Genomic DNA, 8,831 nt, shown 5'->3' with positions numbered 1-8,831 from the left:
TATATATATATAAATATATATATATATATTTAATTTTTGTATTATTTTTAAAATTAGGATAAAAAAATAAAAATAAAAAAAATCTCAAAATTAAATTTATTTAATTATTGATTTTTTTAGCTAAAACTTTATTAAAATTAAAATTAAATAAGAAATTAAATAATATTATACCAAATATAAATATTTAATATAAAAAATAAATTAAAATTCTAGGAGGATCAAAAATCTCGTGTGTACAACACTCATCGGTTCAAAGACCGCCTCAGCCTCTCTCAGTCTCTGTCATTATTCACAATCTTTGATTAATTGTGACTAATTCTGGCTGAAAACTCAGTATTCAAAGTCTATTTTTGCTGAAAACTCAGTATTCAAGGTCGATTTTACTGAAAACTGAAGAGATCCAAGACAATTTTTGCTTTTGCTCTCAACGGTCAGCAGGTAGGAATTTTTGTTTTTGCTCGATTTCATTCTTAGAAGTGTTCTACTAATCTGCTTCATCTTCAATGTCTGTCCAAAGAATTATAGTAGTTCTTTTCTTGGTTTTGGCTAGAGGGATGTGAGAAAAGTAGAGAAAAGAATTGATTTTGTAGGTGTTTTATACCCATTGTTGCATTATTGGAAAGTTTAGTTCTTTCTTTGCTTAAAGAACAGAGAAAGAATTTGTTTCAGTTTTATTGCCCCCCCCCCCCCCCCCCCCTCCGATAATTATTGTCATTATTACATAACTTCAGAGGATAAACTAAAGGAGATTATCCTTTAATTTTTATCATTTTTATTGCTACAGCTCATTCCCGGACCCCGTTTGAACATCAGTGTTTAGTTTTTTGTTAATTTTCTAAGATATACTAATATTTTAATATTTGGATTTGGTCACACCTGGTGGCTTCCTCTGAAATTGGCAAGTCATTTGTACACAATTGAAATGGATAATAACTGTGACCAGTTCTGCATCCAAAGTTCAGTATCGTTTTTACTTTCTTTAGTGCAAACAAAACGATAAACAAACAGGCACTTGCATCTGGAAAGGAAGAAAAGAAAACAAAACATCAACAGGACATAAATATAAAAACAAAAAAATAAAATGGAACATTTTGAATTGTGATAAAATTGGTCATTACCAAAAACGACTTGACCACATAATGTATTTGATTTTCTTGAGTTAGTGTCTTGTTGAATTTATGATATTGACTTATTGTTTGATTATTTCTTTTAAAATCACAGTCACGTTGAAACAAGAAAAATCACTAAGCAGTAGGGTCAGTAGGCAATAAACATTTGATATGTTAAATATTAACGGTTCACCCGATAACCAAACGGATAACAATAAAAAATTGATAAACCGATAATCGATTAACTGATATCTAAACGGTTTAGCATATATACAAACCGATAATGAATACGTAAAATCGATAATTTTTAAAATCGAACCGAACCGACCGATATGCAGCCCTAATAAAAATACCCGAGTTAAGGGTTGATACGATATTAATAATATCTTACATGCATACTTATTTCAATGGTGCTTAATTAGAGTTGATGATTATGAATTATAGACATATTGAGTGAATTTCTCGGCTCATTATATATATATATATATATATATATATATATATATGTATATATATGTGTATATATATATGTGTGTGTGTGTACACACACATATATATGTACATCATTTTGAGGAAAGTCATTTTCCTTAAATTTGAGGAAAATAAGTTGATTTGGAGAACATTTTCCAAAACATTTAAGCCAACCAAAAATGAGAAAACTAGAAAACAATTCCTGAAAAAAATTTCCTTCATACCAAGCACACTCACAATGCTCGTGTGGGGACTTATTTAGCTAATAAAGGTCTTATTTGAGCATTGATTGCCTTTATCATGATAGAAATACCCGAGTTAAGGGTTGATATGATATTAATAGTATCTTGCATGCATATTTATTTTGATGTTGCCTAATTAGAGTTGATGATCATGAATTATGGACATATACTATTAATATATATATATATATATATATATATATATATATATATATATCATATAGATCGGATATGATCATATTGAGTTGATTGTGAGTATTATATCTTCATTTCATACATATAAATTCACGAGATACTGATACCATAGAGAAACACTATTTTTGAAAGAAAATGAGACACTTATATAAAAACCCTCTCTATGAAGATGAGCCGAACAGGTGAGTTCAGACTGAGATATGAGATGTAGTATGAACCCCCATGGGTCCTACAGGAGAGCTGCGAGCTCGGTGGTTGTCTACAGAAAGTCATGCGATGACTTTCACCATTCATCTCATCCATATTACACTGCATTGTATTCGCATACGCATTTTTCATGACTTCTTTAGTTTTCTTGACTTTTGTTTAGTTTCATCATATTTTTCATGTATGTCTGTATTGTTTTTGTTTCGGTTTATATATTAGAACTGTCAGTAGAGATGGTGTGAGTTATCATTTGGGGCATTTCTACTTGCAGGTGACGTGCTCATAGCTTTCTTTACATATATATTTTTTTTTGACTTTGCTCAGTCGGCTTATAATACCTATTAAGTATAAGTGGACCATACTCACTCTATGATGCCTTTTTGGTGTAGATTTAAGTTTGAGTACAAAATGCGGTAGCTAATTACATGCGAATTGGAGCGTTGTTCGAAGTACTGGGTGCTATAGGGATTTCAGAGCTGCCTCCGGGCCTTCTCTTATCTTACCTTATATCTTTATTTCATTTTCAAAGATAGATATGTATTTTCAAATTCAGTAATGTATTAGATGCTCTTACACTATGACACCAGATTTTGGGGACTTATGAGATTTTTTTCAGACTTCTATTTTAATTATGTTTTTTATTAGCTTGACTTTGTTTTAGAAGTCTTGCCTTGGTTTATATTATTGTAGATATTATTTTTTTAATTCGGTTTGGGTGATTGGCTTATTTATCAAGGCTGAACCGCGATATCATGATCCATTTTTGGGTCGTGACAATCTAAAGCTATGAATTAGCCTTCATCATAGGACATGCAATGCAAGTTTGTTTGGATGAGTTCTAAGATATAGCTTCTCCACCAATTATGAATATAGATCCATTCATGAATTTTAAATCAATCAACTCAATGATTCAATTTGCACCATATTATCACCCAGTAATCGTTGAATATTTATTATATTACAAAGCAAAGTTTTGAGTTTGTCTCAAATAACTCAAAGCCCATTTCATTGTCATATAATAATTTTAATTGGGATTACTATGTATCGACTCAATATAGCTCAGTTAGTTATATTTGATTTTGTACAATCATGATGTACATCAAACTTTCCAATTTCCAATAACATAATTCAATTGAGACTTACTTTCATTTTTATTCGTAGCAAGAGTAAGATGTTCACATCAATTGGTGTTTTGCAACTTTGAAATCCAAATACTTAAAATTTTCAAATATCATTTAAATATAATGAAATTGAGATAATGCGAGAAGTCTCGTGAATCTTACTTCTCACTATTAGATGGATTCCTAAGTGTTTCATATCAAAATACTTTAAAAAAGTATGAGTATAATAGTATTTAGTTTAGCAATATCATTATTCATTATCAACATATCATCCACATACAAATCGACAATGACTATTTAATTTGAAGTATTCTAATTATAAATACATTTATTACACTTGTTAATTTTGAAATTGTTTGACTACATGCCGGGTCAATATACATTGTTGTTGTTACTGACTTATTGTTATATATTTTAGTTTTGTTTCTGATTTATATATATATATATATATATATATATATATTATAAAGCAGAGGACGAAACATCATGATTAGCCATGTGGCAAACTTTTAAGAAGCCACTAGGCGGTTTTTAGGACAAAATTTAATTGTATGTAATAAATTTTTTATACTAAAAGATTGAAATATTTAAATTTAAAAATACATTATCCAGATTATAACTACTATTTCGATTAGCTTAAGAATAAAACTTCATGATTGAAGAGTTCTAAATATGCTTCTTACTCTTGGTTGAAGAGTTCTAAATAGACTTCTACTTTTTTATAAATTTATTTCTTTTAGAATTTAAATTTTATATAATATATCTAAGTATAATTTATTTAAATATCAAATTAAATCTGAACTATAATAATAATAATAATAATAATAATAATAATAATAATAATAATAATAATAGTACAACGTTGAGTAGTGTCAGTGGTGGCGGCGGCGACGACCATGCACATCGCCAAAGCCTCCCAGAAATGCCCAATGTGCCTACTGAAATCCCATGTTACAACAATCTTCTCAGAACTAGGCACTTCTCTCACCACCTCATCCAAAGCCTCCCAAAACCGCATCTTCTCCTCCCCGCCCAAGCCTACTTACGGCACATAAACACTACATACGTTCAGGGTAAAACCCCTAATGACCAACTTAATAGTCATCAACCTATCGTTGATCCTCCTAACCTCCACTACCTGCCCTCTAAGCTCTTCCTCCACTAAGATACCAACTCCATTCCTATGCCTCTCCCTACTAGAGTACCATAACTTGTACCCATCTACAAACCTAGCCTTAGACCTTACCCACTTAGTCTCCTACACACACGCAATATGGATCCTCTTGTTTCTAAGAATCTTTATCAGCTCTATAGACTTACCCTGAAGAGTTCCTAAATTCCAAGACCCAACCCTCAGCCTATCGACTCTAGCAATATGTCTTTTTCTACCACCCCTAACGCCAGACCTTGCCCCCACCCCCCCGCCCGTTCTTCCCTCCTCATCACCCCCAAAATAGCCCCCTCCCTAAACCCCTCGGACATGACCCTATCCTACCATCAAAGCCCACAGCCACAACTCCACAAGAAAACAAACAACGATAGTAATAAAGCAACAATAGAAAATAGAAAGAACAAGCAAAGTAGAAGGAGTAAACAAGGAAAAAGTCTATCCCTCAAGCTATAACTAAGTCGAGCGATGTAATAATCCAGAACACAACTCAACAACACTCTTCAAACAAAGAAGTCAGACACCACTACACACACAAGCAACAGGAAATGATGCAGAAAAAGAGAAACAGAAATAAAAAATAGAAAGGAATAAAAAACTGTATGAAGTGGCTAAATGAATAAAAGTTTAGATGTCACTGGTACGCCTGTTAGCTGCTGGTTCCGTTGATTTGGTGTCAAAAGTTTGTTGCCGAAATAAGGTAGCTAGTAAAAAGACTGCTGGTACGTCTCCGGAGTGTTATCGGAAAGTCGTCGAAGTAACGCTGGAGAGGCTTCCGAGTTTTGCCGGGATCTGGACGTCTACTGACCTCGAACCACCTGTTTGACCTACCTTTGTTGCCGTAGATAAAACCCTTCCTTATTTTCGAGAGTCGAACTGGCGGGGACCCTAAATCCCTCGGTGACCGCAGCGACGGGACAAGAAGGAATTGACAGAGGGGAGGGGCAAGTATATAGAGAAAACTGGGGAGAGGGAGATCTGGGGTGGGAGAGAGGTTCGACCTTACCTTTTTCAGCTCAATCGACGCCGTCGCCGGTGTCAGAAACTATCGGTCAGTCCAGGTGTAGGTGTAGAGTATAGGTGAATGTTCTACTCTTTTATAAACTTATTTATTTTAAAATGTAAATGTTATATAATATATCTAAGTATAATTTAATTAAATATTAAATTAAATTTGAACTATAATAATAATAATAATAATATAACGTTCAGTAGTGTCAATAAGCATAATAATAATAATAATAATAACATTAAATATTTATTTATTTTTTGTAATTATTTTATATACCTAAATAATTTTTGAACTAAAGAATTGAAATATTTGAATTTAAAAAAACATTATCCTTTATTATAATTATTATTTTTATTATCTTTAAAATAAAAATTAATGGTTGAAGAGTTCTAAATAGACGTATACTCTTTTATAAACTTAACTCTTTTAAAATTTAAATGCTTTATAATATATCTAAGTATAATTTATTTACAACAACAACAACAACAACAACAAACAGCAGCAGCAGCAGCACCACCACCACCAACAACAACAACAGCAATAGCAGCAGCAACAACAACAACAACAACAACAACAACAACAACAACAACAACAACAACAACAACAACAGCAACAACAACAAGAACAACAATAATAATAATTGAAGTAGTAGTAGTAGTAGTAATAATAATAATAATGATAATAATAATAATAATAATTATAATAACATAATAATAATAGTGATAATAATATTAATTTTTATAATTATTTGTATATCTAAATAAATTGTAATTCTCAAATCCTCATTAATCTTATATGTAATTATTTTAAAGTTTGAATATAATATGTATATTTTAAATAATTAATAATTTTAGAAAATAAAAATTTTTAGACAAACCAAATCAAGAAAATAAGATAACAAAAAAGAAAACATAGGAAAATGTGAAACAATAAGGATAATGAAGAGTAACAAACTGATTAAATATATATACATTATAAGATAAATATGCATTGTGTTTTAAAATAAAAGGATAAAAAGAATATTAAACTGGTTTTCTTTTGTAAAATGGATATGATATTTGAATTTAAATAAATGAAAGATGATTTGAAATGAAGTGCTATAGCTTCTTAATCTCTCCTATTACATTCGTATAATAATACATATACATGTTAAACTTCTCTTCTTCTTCTTGGTTCTATTGATCATTAGCTTTATTTGCTAATTAATATAGTTATTGCATTTCTCATATTCTTTATGCTTTAAAAACTTTTTTCGATTTAATATTTTTATTTTTATATGCAGATGGTGACCGTTTGATAAATATTCTTTTGTATTATATCCAATCCTGAATTTAAGTAAATAATATTTTTCATTCTAATTTTGTTCTTTGATTTTACTAAAGTAAATATAATTTCTACTAAAAATTTCAGTCAAATTGATGTTTTCAAATGCTAGTTTTTGTCAATATTTTGACATTATATATTGTTTCATTAAAATCATTAAAGTTGTAAATAATATAATTAAAAAAAAAAGAATGAGACAATTTTTTTTTTTTTGCAATTACTAGATGGTTTTTACTAAATTTGGTTAGAGATGGAGAGGGGACGAACAAGGAGGGTGGGAGGAGATTTTAACAATCTAATATATTTAAATTATAAATAATATAATAAGAAAAAATATAAAACATAATTTTTTTTAACAATTGTATAATTATTTTTTTCGTATAGATTTGGTTAGAAGCGGAAGATTGGGTGGGAAATGTAGGTGGGGATGGAGGCATGTGGGGGGGGGGGGGGGGGGGGGGGGGGGGGGGTTTTTAAAAATTGATGTAGTGAGTGGGGGAAGGACGGGAGAAAGGAGGGGAACAATATATATCTTTATATTGTGAATAATATAATAAAAAAACATGAACTATAATTTTTTTACATGATTAGTTTTTCATACAGATATGATTAGAGGTGGAGAATTGTATGGGGTGGAGGTGCAAGGTGTGGGGGGGTGTATGTGGAGGTGGAGGTGGAGGTGAAAGTAAAGTTGGGAGGAGTATGTAATACCCTGTCTTTCAATAGCATAATTTAAATCTCAGTGCATGAGTATTCATATATAAATTTTTTGAAATACTCATTATTTTTCAGTTTAGAGCTTACCATTTCATAGGAAATTCAGTCAAATTTCCAGCGATATAAAGTTAGCTCAAATTCGATACTCGAGCGAAGAGTTAGAGCCATCTTTGTAAAAAAGTATATCATTTGGTACACCAACGCATCGTGGAGACATGCTAAATGGCAATTCTCCGAAATCAGTGAGCCAACACGATAAGACCGCGTCGTGGTGAACTTCCAAGTCTCAACAAGTAGGAGGCCGCAATTCCACCGCGTCGCACCAAAGGCCAAAATGGCACTCGTCAATTTCCAGTGGCTCGACGCGTTATACCGCGTCGCGCCAAGGCCAAAAATTGAGATTTTTAGTCCGCGATTTAAATTTTCAAGGGGCCATTTGGTCATTTTCCTAAGCCCTAAATTCGTCCTAAACACGAAATTAAAGCCTAATAGGGCATTATATGCCCATTATTCACAAACTACTCTTAAAGGAATCCATTCTCTTCTAGAACAAGAAAACCTAGACTTCAAAATTCAAGGCTAAATTTCAAGAACCCATTATCAATCCTCACGAATTCGTCAATCCAGGTATGTTAAGTGTTCATCCATGGGTTCCTTTCACCCATGGAGTCCACGTATCCATTTTTAATTACAAAGTTATAATTATTTCAAGTTATGATGATTTTAACTTATGGTTTTAACCATGAATCTTGATTTTATACCATGCTTCAATGAATTTATTATTGTTATCAAGTCCTATATGTTTTAATGTTTTCATTCTTCAAATTAAATCATGATTAAGTGTCATTGATGTTAGAATCATGCTATTACATCAATCTTTATACTGTTCCCATGATTTGCTTAAACTATGGACATCAAGTGTTTGATGAAATGCTTACAAGAGTGGATTTTATTAAATGTTCCCATGATTATGTCTTTCAAGATTTGTACCATTTTATTATTATTGCTTTTGAATCCTGGGGGTTTTGATACCCGAAAATCATAGTTGTTTACTTAGTCTCGTTCCAGTACTTTCAGAATAACTTCGGAATATATTATGAGCATTACTAGACCAGTCAGTTAAATACAGGACAGTTTACCAATCCAGTATGATTTAGTTGGGAGTAGAATTTAGCATAGAGCGAGTGCAGGATGACGGCTTTCCCGTCAGATAGGCAGAGTCGTTAGTAGCAGTCCCTGTACTCCAGAACTACGTAGCCAAAGTAG

Source organism: Capsicum annuum, chromosome 9 (assembly GCF_002878395.1).
Source record: "Capsicum annuum cultivar UCD-10X-F1 chromosome 9, UCD10Xv1.1, whole genome shotgun sequence".
Taxonomy (NCBI): domain Eukaryota; kingdom Viridiplantae; phylum Streptophyta; class Magnoliopsida; order Solanales; family Solanaceae; genus Capsicum; species Capsicum annuum.
Note: the sequence above shows the minus strand (reverse complement) of the source record.